The sequence below is a fragment of the Stigmatopora nigra genome, chromosome 9 (genome assembly GCF_051989575.1).
Source record: "Stigmatopora nigra isolate UIUO_SnigA chromosome 9, RoL_Snig_1.1, whole genome shotgun sequence".
Taxonomy (NCBI): domain Eukaryota; kingdom Metazoa; phylum Chordata; class Actinopteri; order Syngnathiformes; family Syngnathidae; genus Stigmatopora; species Stigmatopora nigra.
Window position 1 is genome coordinate 9380381 of NC_135516.1, and position 13347 is coordinate 9393727.

At 40.0% G+C, this 13347-nt stretch overlaps 1 long non-coding RNA gene across 1 annotated transcript in view; it reads right to left on the bottom strand.

The window, feature by feature from the left end:
* The window catches only part of LOC144201604 (uncharacterized), a 27724-nt gene continuing 14377 nt past the window's right edge, over positions 1-13347 (bottom strand). Inside the window, exons 3-6 of the long non-coding RNA XR_013327367.1 lie at positions 12262-12331; positions 7551-7641; positions 2112-2274; positions 1-130 (exon numbers count right to left, since the gene is read on the bottom strand). This is a non-coding gene — a long non-coding RNA (uncharacterized LOC144201604). The remainder of the gene's footprint in view (positions 131-2111; positions 2275-7550; positions 7642-12261; positions 12332-13347) is intronic.

The window sequence follows — 13347 nt, forward strand, 5'->3', positions numbered from 1 at the left end:
GTTTCCATGACGACAAGTTGGATCAGCCAGTGGAGAAGCAAGCGGCCCATCCGTGATGGCGACCAATCTGGTGGGAGTAGTCTTGACCGGTCTTAGGGGGGCTCAGCAAGCTATTAGTGCGACCATTCACCTGTCAATGGGAAGAAAGTCAAATATAAGATGGACACCTGACATTCATTCATTTTCTCAACCGCCTATGCGAGGGTGCTGGAGCCTATCCCAGCTGACTATGGACAGCAGGTGGGGGAGTTGTGCACAATTTTGTACCCAAAGGACAATTATGCAGACTAGGGGCAATTTAGAGTGACTAACCAACTTGCCCTGCATGTTTTTGGGATGTGAGAGGAAAGCAGAGTATCCGGAGAAAACCCACGTAAAGCCAGAGAAACTTGGTTTCGAACCCTATAAACTTTAGTCCATGTCTTGTTTATAGAGTTAGGATTATGTCCACATATAAAGTGTGCAATTCCCACCATTTTTTTAAGGTGCACATGCCTTCAAACTGAATTTTTCAGGAACATTTTCATGCTATTTTGGAGCTTTTTTGCTAACACTAAGTGCTACAGCATAAAGAAGTGCCCATCATTCTATCCACCCTAGCTCCAGTAGAAAAAAAATCAGTATCATGTACATTTATTTGGCAAAGTATACATATCGGATCAATAAAAAAGCCTCTTAAATCTTTGATGACTTTCTCTCCTAAACCCTCACTTTAACTACTGATGATTTTCAATAGCCTGATGGCCGCCCCCCGAAACTCCCTCCCTCCCTTTACACGCAGAGGCTAATCTATATCAGATAAATGAGGCCGGACTAACCGAGTGGAGCGACGGAGAGAAACAATTGACGTGGCGAGAGAAGGCTAATTAGCGGAGGCTCATTAGAAGTCTGCGAGAAACTGTGATTAGGGATGTTTGCTCACACAGCATGCTGCTGCTTGGCTTATTGGCCCGGTCCGATCACGACGCAACTTTAGCCCACAGCGTCCCACTGAGCTGCAAATCTATTGTAGAGGTGGATGATAACTGGACAAATCATTTATCTGCACTTAACGGACTAACATGCATGACTATATTAAAAGAAAGGCCATGTGGATTTGTTAAAATGTTGAATGAACGGGAAGCGAAAGGGATCGGTACTAATTCTTTTGAAAGAATTTGGAAGATAATTTGAATTCTAGTGTGTTTCTTTCGTTCTACTGTTTTTTGTAATAGGAGAAATTGTTGTGGAAAATTGACTGTGGGATGGACCAGTAATTCACAAACTCTATTGGGTAAAAGTCATAACAGTTGAATGACAATAATGGACTTAACCCAGTCTAATTCTTAGGGTCTCATTCAGGAAATTTGAAAACATTTGGATCATCTTTCATGAAATTAGGATCACTTTGAAACTACATTTATACTGTCAAAGTGACACTATAATGGAATTAGCCCAGTTTGAAGTGTCTCATTCAAGGTACTACTTATTATACCCTCGCACTAACTTTTATGGGATAGTTTTGACAGCTACTTTTTGGACTTGGTTCAATAAAAGTTTCATTCAATCGATTCAAGTATAAATGAATCCGACGTCTATTTGGTTACTGCCAGCGAATGAGTTAAGTAAAGCCAGTTAAACGCCATCTCTTATCTCACATTTTTTGCTCTCATGTCAAAGCACAACGGCATGATATTTTCCCGTGTTGTTATTTAAGGCTCTGGTGCGCTTGCAAAATGTTCCTGCCAGACCGTTGGTTCTCCCTCTTCCTCCACGGCCAGCTGAGTACAAGCCAGCATTTGAAAAGTTTACCAGTGAGCTCCGGCTCTTTGCTTTTTAAAGCTCTTCTCTTAAATCTGATAGCGCTCCAAGCACCATTGTGATACGATTTCCCCCCGGGAAAGTCCGTCCGTGATCCCGCATTTCACTGAGTCCCTCTCGTTCCACTTCCCAAACTGGGGTGGATTGTCTGGAATCAACTCCAATCCTCCTTAAAAGAAGACCGCGAAGGGGGGGGGGGAGAAAAAGCTGAGAGGATCAAGGATAGCAGGGCCAAAGTCGGGGATCCGTCGGAGCGCAAAGTACAGTTAGCGTCTCCTTCAATTCCCGCGGCTGCCGTCTGATTATCTTACCAATCATCCCCAGATAGCTCCGGCGGGACGGGTCCGAGCCGCGTTTTTCCCCCCGGCGACCACCAGGCGGCGCTGTGAGCGTGCTGCCATGAGTTTGGCTGTTTGCTTTGCGAGTGACGGCGCTTATCCACGTGTTTGTTTGGTGAATCCGGGATTTGCTGGGCTAGATTAGACAACAAAAGCATATGGGAAAGATAAAGAACACTTAGGTAATGGATTTTGGCAGACTCTCCGCCAAAGGCAAGCACTCATCCTCTTTCCCATCGACCATCTCTCCTTATTGCTCGCTACTCCAAATATGTTTATTGTTATTTCTTCACCCCCCCCACCCAAATCAAACTCACTGAAGGGTTCCATCTGTTTATGATGAAACACAACACTTATTTATTTGAGCAATTTTGAGAAGAAATGATCAATGACAACATGTCCCAAGGGGTCGCTACATTAGACTTGATCAAAAACATTGTTGGGAGACAATATTATTATTATTATTATCCAAACTTAATGACCTTAAATTTTCTGTTGTCATTAAGGACAAATTAAAATGCAGTCACTTTTAACATTCAACACAATTTGACATACCATATTTTCCATACTATAAGGCGTACCTTCTTTAAAACTTTTTACATATATAAGGCACACAGCATTATAGGGCGCTAGAGTAGAGGCTGCAGTTATGTTAATATGCATCCATTAGACGTGCTAAATATTTTTATTTTATTGCGATAACAATTTTAATATTGGTCATATATGAGGCGCACTGGATTATAAGGCTCATAGTCAGCTTTTGAAAAACATTGGAGGCTTTTAGGTGCGCCATAGTATGGAAAATATACTACTTAAAACAGTGGTTAAGAGTAAATTGATGCCTTTTTTGCTGTGTTGTATTTAGTATTATAAAAATAAAGCATATTTTAAATAAAATTTTTATACCATGGCAATTGTGACACTCGAAAACAGTGATTAAAATTTCAAAAAAAAATTTTAAACACTATACATATATATTTTTGTTCATTTTAAAGGCAAATATGTAACATACACTGATAGAAAACCTATCAATTCTAAAATCTGGCTAAGTGGTATTGGCTCATGTTAACAGTACCGTTAGCAGATTAAAATAAATAAATAAAAATGATTGTTTACACAATACTCGGAAACAATTATTGGCACTACATGTAAATAGAGTCCAGTGTTTGCGGCCGTAAAAAGAAAAAGATGGCTCTTAAATAACAAGTAGCAAACAACGTCAGTAAAACAAGTCATGTGAATGATGGCCTCTTTGCTTGTGGCTGTTATGAATACAAATTGAATTTACACCACCGCATTGTCACCGTCATGCCTCATTTGATTTATTTCTTAATGAATATTTCCCAATAGTGGAGACGGGGCGGAAAAAATATTTCCACAGCAAATGAGACATGCTCATGTCGCTGTTCATTTGTGTACATTACAGCCGCTTTGGGATTGTTTTGCAATGGCGACAAAGCAAATTTACTTTGTAATAAAAAAAAAACAACCTACAGAAGGTAACTTCCTGGCCTCTTGGGTACAAACACGCTCACGAGTTGATGTATATTAAGCGTGTGGGCTAACGGCGTTTCCCCGAATGGGACAGATTGACTTCCAAAGGTGTCCGAAAAAAAAGACATAAGGAGATCTCCATATTGGATTTTGGGGGCTAAAAAGCCTCCTTGTTGACGGTCAGCTGTGATAAAGATGCTACCAGCCACATTGCTCAAGTGCTACTTAGACACTTTCTATACAGAAAGCCATTTACCTGTTCATGTTGGGTAGATAATATGCCATTGAGTGGAGAGTTGCTAAATAATGCAACACCTTGTTTGGGCCAATAAGGAGAATTTAAAGAGTATTGATGGGCTAAGCTGCCATGGCACACACAATGGATGCAGTCACACAGCTACACTGTGTATTGATCACGGAATACGCTCAAGTTCTTACGAGAAGAAGGGGGGAAATAGGAGGAGACAGGTGTGGAGGAAGAAGAAGGAAACTTGGGTCATTTTAAGTAGGGGTTAGTAGTGGGTTTTTATGGCTTTGTTCAAGTCTATTACTGTTTGAATGAAATTATCAGGGCAAAAAGTGAGGTGGGAGATTTTATGCTTCATGATCATCAATAATAGATCATGTTTTAGGAAATGCAAAATGATTTTATTTTACAGGTTCGATTTTTTTATATTGTTTAATATATTTACAAGATTTTGGTATGGTCAAAGGATAAAATGTTGCAAATTTGGATACATGTTAGTTTATTGATAGAAATGGAAGGTAGCTTTTAATAATTAAAACAAAAATTGTTTAATCCAATATACTTGGTGATAATAAAACGTGCCACCCATTTTATGAAGAGTAAATACTATTTGAAATGTTTACTAGAGACAGCAATTATATATTCAGAGTTTACATTTTTGACAAGGTTTATGTGAGATTCAATTTTGTTCAAGGGAGGATATTATAATGGAATTTTTTAGCGTGTATTTAAAAAAAAATCTACCTACTCAATACTATAATATTCTAAGAACAAGCAAATTAAATCCGAAAGTATTTTTTTTTGTATATAGATTTAAAATTGAAATGTAAAATTGCATCCAAATGTGGAACGATACCAAACATGCTCCTAAAAAAATCAAGGTATTATATTCAATGGACTTAGATATAAATCCCAGGAAAATATTATTCTTGTAATAACAAGTTTCATATCAACTTATTATGCGATAAACATCTCTTGGGATGGAATCTGCCTAAGCCGTCCGTCCGTCTACAGAAACAAAACAACACACTTTGAAAAGATTGGTGTCACGCATTCTTGGCTGATTATCAAGAAAGTTCATATACTAATCTGTTATGATCAGTGTCAATGAAGAAGAAAACATGTTTTAGTGTGCCGGGCCTATTAGTGCACGTGCGGCCTCGGGCTGTGTGCTTAGTGGGGGATTGGAAAGGAGCAGCTTTAACGGGAGGGGATTAATGCGCTATATAGTCCAATGACAAAAACAACCTGTAAAGACATAAACACAGTAATTGACAGCCATCCAAAATCTTGACACATCTACCCAACCTTTGTTGAACTCATAGGCTGCCGTTGACCGTGACTTTAGCGTCCGATTCAAAACATAATAAACGTCTGGTGGCGTCAATGGCGCTGACATTTAACAAGCTCACTTTAAATGGATGTCAAGCAAAAGGACAACCATTGAGGCAAAATAACGATGGCCAATTAAGAGTGTTTAACCAACCTAGCATTCACGTTTTTGGGATGTGGGAGGAAAGTGAATGGGAGAATTCTTTCTTCATCTATATTTGATTCGTTTAGAGTTCTATTTGTTTTATTCATAAATAATTGAGACTGGGCATCCACATACTGAAAGTGTACATCTAATTTTTCTGTTATGTAGGCCACTCTTAATACATCCTAAATCTTAATATTGTCGCATACCTGACGCAAAATGTGATACCCATTTATGTAGATGGTTAGTTTCATGGGATTACCGTATTTTCAGGACTATAAGGCGCATTTAAGTCTTATTTTTTCTCTAAAATAGACCTTATAATCCATTGTGCTTTATATATGGAAAAAAAATTAAAATGTGTCCTTCATTGAGGATGCGCCTCATAATGAGGTGCACCTTATAGTCCTGACAATACGGTAAGTTCATTTTTAAACAGCCAAAACAATTCCCAAAACCCTATCACGGGTTAACTAACCATCACAAACAAAACTCTTCATCCAGAAGTCTAGTTTTTGAACTGAGGGGTCTCAACAAAACATCAAAGTTGCTACAGCCTAACTAGCGCCTCTTCTGGTCACATCCGAGTAGTGCACTCTATTTCAAGTCAATTTCTGGTGGAAACAATTAATCAAGAATCATCCCTCCGCGATGCTTTGATTTCTTGCGCAAGTATGTCAAAGGATCAAAAGTGAGGGGGAAAACGTGCTCTATATTGGAGTGAAATAGCTCAGCCTCTTTAGGGCCACCTCCCCTCTTCTAGCCTGTGAAGTTGCCCACTTTGCATGATAAACAGCTTTTCTCCGTGGCCCATATTTATTCATATGTGCCAGGGTGAAAGTATTTCAACAAGAAAGTCAATAAACAGCCAAAATAGGCGGCCGGCGGTAATAAGGTTGACTAGTTTGCGTAGCGAGGGCCCAACTTAATGACTGTTGGGTTACTCGCCAGTGTGTCCAATACTTGGAGTAATAGCGTTAATGGCGAATTTAAAGGAATTTCATTTCTGACTTCAAACGGCAGGAAGAAATCATCTTGGAGGTGGCGAGCGAGCGGTGGTGCCGCTCCAAACTTCCCGGCAGAGCGGACGCCCTGCTGGCGGGGGGTGACGCTTGTTAGGTTCACGCCCGAGAGAGGCAACGTGGCCAGTAAGTAAGGTTATTGGCAAATAATTAGCCTAGCCCGGGAATCAGCGGGGATAGCAAAAAGTCCTCTGGGGCAGAGACGACGCTGCCTCTGGCCTGCTTTGTGCAGCTAATTAACTTTCACCAGAGCCTATTAACAAGCGTGTCTTTAAATTCAATAGCGGAGAGTGAGTGAGTTTGATGACCGGTAAAAACATAGTTAGCTGCCGTTGTTCCATCCCTTTTGAACTGGGTGGCTGTCGGCCATAACCGGTCAAAATGGAGTAGACATCTTTCTAAAAAGATGCCACCTTCTAGTTTAAATGAATTGGATGTCTATGGCTATCAATTAATTCAATAAAAGTATATTTAAAAAAAAACAGGAGGACTCTGAGAAAGCAGACCACGACCTAAATTCATATTTCTGACCTCAGCGACCTTTGACCCTTTCTATATCAACAGTTAAACAGGCTACTCCGTTATCATATTATCACAAACTCCTTTTTCTGACCTATGCGATGTCTTATGACCTTAAACTTTAATCCCCTTTTTCATTCCATATTTAATATTATTCTTATGCCCATTCTTGAAATGAATTATCTTCATTAGAAACAACAGAAATTTGGAAGCACAAAAACTAACATCCACCTTTTGGAGTTTTCACCTCCAATCAACTTTATAGTGTTATTATTTCTACGTAAATATTTTTTTTAAATGTATACTATACATATACTGTGTAAAATAATGATGAATTTTAAACCATTATGACTGTAATTGAAAGCCACCATATAAATATTGTGGCCTATCTAACTCACACTGTGATGTCCATGTTTGTTTTTTAAATGTTTTTCTTTTAATGAACCAGAAATAGTCAGTTGGCCCATAATGGGTTAATTTGTTACCCGTAAACTGATATTGACTATACGTATACACAAATCCAAATGTGCGTATAAATAAGCAAAACACTGAAAATGACATTTCCCTTCAGTACCGCGCCACCACAAACAGCAGTCAATTTTTTTGTTTTTCCAAAAATCGCCCCCCCCGGACCCCAAACGGGTCAGGCTCACCTCCTCAGTGGACACATCCCGCAGAGGCCTCACATCTCCTTGCCTGTCACGCCAGAACCAGCTGCGGTTGACAGTACTTGGATGCAGTCAGCTAAGAAGAGAAAGAAAAAAATAGAAACACAAGTGAGAAAGTTTGCCCGAGGCAGTGGTCGAGCGACACAAGCCTCGGTGTCTAATCACATGACGGCGCTCATCAAGACGGCAGCTCCAACAAATCAATCTCCCACTGACAGTTCATTTAGACTGAATTAATTTGGAATTAGGGGCCATTAGCGCAATTGGCAGGCGTGGTGGATATTCCCCCTACGCCCGCTGTTATCCTGCTTTGGGGATAAAGAAAAAAGGAGCCAGCTTTTCCCTTTTTCCACTCCTGTAGGATCGACTGGATAAGGTGTTTTTTTTTCCCTTCTTTTTTTTTTCCAGAGCTGATCACGGGCTAAGTGAGGCTGCCATTGGATTTTCTGGATAACCAAGTCATCCTTGTTCTTAATCAGCAGTCAGTCACTTTAGGTTTTTTTTTTTTTTTTTTTCACTTTCTGCATTAACGGTGAAATCAAACAGTCGTAATGAAGGTCTATTGAGGGACTATTTATTGCCAGTGGGCAATTAAAAGTTGGAAAAGAATGAATGAACACAAAAGGAGAAGATTAGGCTCAAATAGTGGAGTGAATCGTAAAAATGAGTGTAAAAATAGTGGTCATGTTAGTCACTCCATGTATTTTACATCATTTTGTTCCTTTTTTTCCGGCACTATTGAGACGGCTCCTCCTTCTGGGAAGCGGTAGTTTAAAGTTGACTCAAAGTTCACGACCTGGCGCCCCAAAGGTTTGACCACGACAAATCAGCTCCAAGGATACGCCGTTTTGCAATAAGTAAACATTGTGACCGCACAACTCCAAATGCCATCCTTCCCAAGTCTAATGGATTGGACGTCTATCTTATATTCAGAGTTCTTTCCTTACTTCTATTTAACACCTTGCTTTTTGCTTTGTTTGTAGAACTGATTGATTTTTTTTAGCTATTGTTGTTTTGAACATTGACCTTTTTTTTTTTAAACAGGGGGCTTTCCATTAAGAACATTCAGTAGAAAAGTTGTCTTTGGGTTTCTTAGTAATTGTTTGTCACTATGTTAGGTCACTTCAAAATGCCCAAAGTGTGTCAAATGAAAACTGATCATTAAAATCACCAGATTAGATATCTTTGCCACTTTGGGCCGGCAAAACCGGGCCGACGAGGTAGGAGAGACGTCTCCGTGCCATCGTGAGATGAGAGTCAATATTAACACTGACACACTGCTGTGGAAATACCTCAGTGGCTTACAGGGGCAGGAGGAGGAATGGAAGGAAAGAGAAGAAAGACGGCTGCTTGAAGACTTTTAGGTGAGCCCAAAGGTAAACTGCGGGGCAACACGTTCACACATAACTCTGAATACATACTCAGACACACACACACACACACACACATGGCGGGCGATACCATCTAAATCCTCCCCCATTAGCTCTCCAAACAGCTTTATCCCTACGATGACACGTTCCTTCAACACCTACAAGAAGATCCTTGAACAAAACAAAACCAGTCGTATTCCTCAATTTCCAATTTTTTTTGAATAACTTTAGATAATGTCGAATTAAGATCATTTACTGAGCCTTTAACTCCTCGGTTGTCATAGCGATCCAACAATCAGCGCCATGTCCAATTCAATCTGCATTCAATACCAACCAACCCTTCTCATCTGAAATGGATTGGACATCTAGCTGAATGAGATAACAATCATTTTAGAGAAAAAAAAAAGATAAAAAGTAAAATATAAAAAGAAATAAAGACATTTTAGCAACATGCTATCTTAACTTTCAAGATAGTCCCAAAATTGCTTGACAGTGGAGCAATAATACGATCAAAATGTATTAAAAAGGCCATAAAATCAAGAAGATTTAAGTTTTTTCTTTCAACGAGCAGAAAAAAGACTGGAGGGATGAAAGAAGGCGCTCCATGTTAGCTACGTATTTGCAGTCCGGGTGTAACATTTCAACATGGAGCTGTTAATAGAGTCAACACACTCTGCACAGGTTTAGTGGGAGAAAGATGTATATGAGGAATGTCAGAGTGTCAAAATACTTTCTATTTTTTTGCACTCACAGCAATATACGGATTATATTCCCACATGTGGGTGCATTTGTTGTTTATAAATGTGCTTCCTCATTTACTTCATTAAGAGATCTGTTCAAATGGAGTAGACAATACCCTAAAGAATGTGGAGGTGTAAGGGAAATGCCTTTAGTGTGTCAGGAGCTTTTTAATAGCATGATCTTGTTGTGAGACAAATAAGATTTAGAGATTATCAGCAACAAAGATGACGACTAATCGCTGGATTTGCGGAGGGGAATGCCTGAAAATCCTTTGATTTGCCAATGGGGTTTCTATGGGACTCCATAGAGTCGGGTTGGTTTTTAGAGTGGTGGGATAGTACAAAAATAGTAGAGGAATTCTGCAATTCACCTAAGCATTGTTATTATGATTGCCGTATCTAATGATTTGAAAATGTTGTTGTTTATGAAGTGAAAAGAATATATTTTGCTTTTAACTATGAACAAGTATTATTTATGGCTCTGCCATAAAGAAGCAGACAATGTAATAGTACAATCCTATCAATTAAACACAAAACTATGGGGAGATTAGGGCTTAATCTCTGTCTCGAGGGAAAAACTAAATTACAAGACAAATAAAAGAGGAAAAGGGAGATCGGTAAATGATATATTATTCAGTGTTTAGCAAGAATTTACATGAGAAATTAATCAAAAAAGCAATATATACGAAAGTGAAATATTCAATTTGGAACTCTTTCAGTGGTGCCTTAAAATACACATTTTCATTCTTTTTTTAAAAATGTGCTTGTCATGACAAGCACATTTTTTTTTTCTTCTCCCTGCTAACAATGATGTGGCCATTTCCAAACATGCCAAAACAATCTTCCGCGGCATTTGCATTGCTACTAGCAATGGCATTTGGGGATTAAAAACAACACAAAACCTGAGATAATCCCCATAGCTCGCCCGCACCCTTATGCATGGGAACTGATTAACGCCACTTTCAATTTAGAGGGGAAGATGAGGTTTTGCACTAAGAAAAAGAGGGGGACAAATAATTACCCCGCCACGATATGAGGAGCCATCTTTTTGGGGTGGGGGGCTGCTGGTGGAATGATAGGCGAGAGCGTGCGTTTAGGGGGTTTGAAAAAGTGTTTCTTTGGTTTGTATATATGCAAAAATGGCTGAAGTGGGTAATGGAGCAGCGAGGTAAGAGGATTAAGATCAGTATTGGGTCAGGAATGATAGTGAGGAGAGGGGGGGGGGGACATGCTTGGACAAAAGAGATGAGTAACAGAGAAAAGAACGTGGGCAGAAAGAGGAGAAAATTAGACTGGCTGATTTGAGATGGGGAATATGAAAATGGACAATAGCCCCTCCTCCCTCCTTCCCCATTTTGTCACAGTCATCTCGTTTTAAGGAGCCAAAGACTTCACTTTAGACTCATAAATGATCATTGAGGATCACTGCCCACCAGATTAGGAGCTCCTGCCAAAAAACTGATACCAGGGAGGCTGATTGGAGAGGCCATTTTGCACCAGGGCAAATTCCTTACAGGATCCGGTGGGGTTGAGTGGGGGGGTATAATGTCCTGCCACTCCGATCCCAACGGTGAATAATAATGATAGTGGTGCAGCTGCGAATATTAATATTTAGCATCGTCCAAAAAAAATAGTGGAGTGATGGGATAGCTGGCAAATTTTAGGGCTTTTGTCATTTCAGACTAGATGGGAATGTACCAAATGATGGATTTATGGCTCAAGTCCTGTTGGTTTTGGTTTAATTTCTGGGTCACTTCCTGCTTGTTGATTTGGGGGAATTACCAGGTCACCTTTCGCTCACTTTTTAGGTGAAAAAAAATGACCACCATGAATATCACATAGCTGTCACACTGATAAGTTTTTCCCTTATTTCATAAGTTTTTTTTAATCATTTCAAATTGTGTACACCATATAACAACTTTTGCACAGGACATTTTTTAAGTAAGAAAATATGTGCCGCATTGCATTTGGATGTTTTTTTTTTTAAATCGCTCAGTGAGGGGAGAAATTGACCAAAGTTGACAAGAATGATATTAGGAGTAGTGTCATTTTCTTTCATTTGATCACCCAACACAGATTTGGGTTCTTTTTTTTTTCTCTTTTCCCCGAACAAGTTGACAAACTTTTTCGCCTTCTGCGCAGAAGCCTCCGTGACCCATTTTGGAGCTTAAAAGCGTGCCTTTGGCGGCTGAGCAGAATGATCGGAACGCCTCCCCGACCCGCACGTCTCTCTTTTAGCCAATTAGCCACCATCACAGGCTCCGATTCAGCTCTGACTTGCCCGCCAAAGAGGCTGAGCCGTACGACCCTGGACCGCACGGAGGCAGGCACGCTGCCTCCCGCCCGTCCCAAGTCTTAATTCAGACACTTTGAAGTATTTTGGTCCGAGGTGAGGAGGCACTCAATCAATTACGAATAAAATAATCTCCTTATGATATTTCAAGGTTTCTCCAAAAGAGGAGGAGGAGGAGGAGGGAGGAAAAGATTACGGACGCCAAATCACTCTCTCTACTGCGTCTAATGTGACAGGGAGAGAATCAGCTGGGACGACGGCGGGAAATTAAATAAGAAAAAAAAAAAGATTACCTTTAAGTGTGTCACCTCCCAACACTGCTGGCAAATCTCGAACCTGATCCATAAGCAGGTGGCGACGGAGCTGTGGGAGCGAGAATGGATTATTGCAAGCTGTGTTGAAAAAGGACAAATGGTTGCTTAAAAAGCCCTTTACGTAGCACTGACAGGGAGCACACTCACACACTGTATAGATTTCAAATAAAGCCAGCAAAAAGACAAAAAAAGGGGCAGAAAATTAGACCTTGCAGGTTCACAGAGTATCGGTATTGTAAATGTTGCCTTTGAAAAGATTATAATGTATGAATTTTGTTGAATTTATACAGGGTATGTGCTGTGGTAGTTTGCAAAAAAACATAATTTACATTAAAAACGCAAATATAGGCAATCTATTTTGACTATTCTTTAAGTACAGTGTTCCCTCGCTACTTCGCGGTTCAGCTATCGCGGACTCAGAGCTTTGCGGATTTTTTTTGTAAAAAAAAAATACAAATATTACATTGAAACAACATATTTTACAGTTTTTTTTGTTATAACATGAATTTCACTCTCTACCCGTATTCTATATGGTGTACTGTATACAGGGGGGTAAAAAATATATATATATATTTTTTTTTTAATTAAAAAAAATAAATAAAATGTTTTTGGGGAATTTTGGAAGCATTTTTGAAGGGGAATCCCTACTTGGCGGAATTTCACTTATCGCGGGTGGTCCCGGTCCCCATTAACCGCGATAAGCGAGGGAACACTATTACCTACTGAGTTTTTACCCTCTAAAAACTGAATTTTGAAAAGATTCACATGTCATACATTTTTTCTTTTTCCCGTTGGCGAAAGTTGTTTGCGCCGCTGCGAGCCAAACCATCAGCACGCATTGATCGCTCGCCATCATCCTCGCCGTCTACCTGACGACCGCCGCTAATTCCCCCCTTATTCGTTTTCCCTTCCTCGTCCGAGATTGAGCGGGTCGGAGGAGGAGGAGAAAAAAAAATCAATAATGGAACCAAGTGGGGAAGGGGCAGGGGTCAACGAGGTTCTTGACAAGTGTGTCGGGGGAAGGAAGCGGCGAGAGAGTTTCTCCCCGCGTCCGTAAGGAGTGGT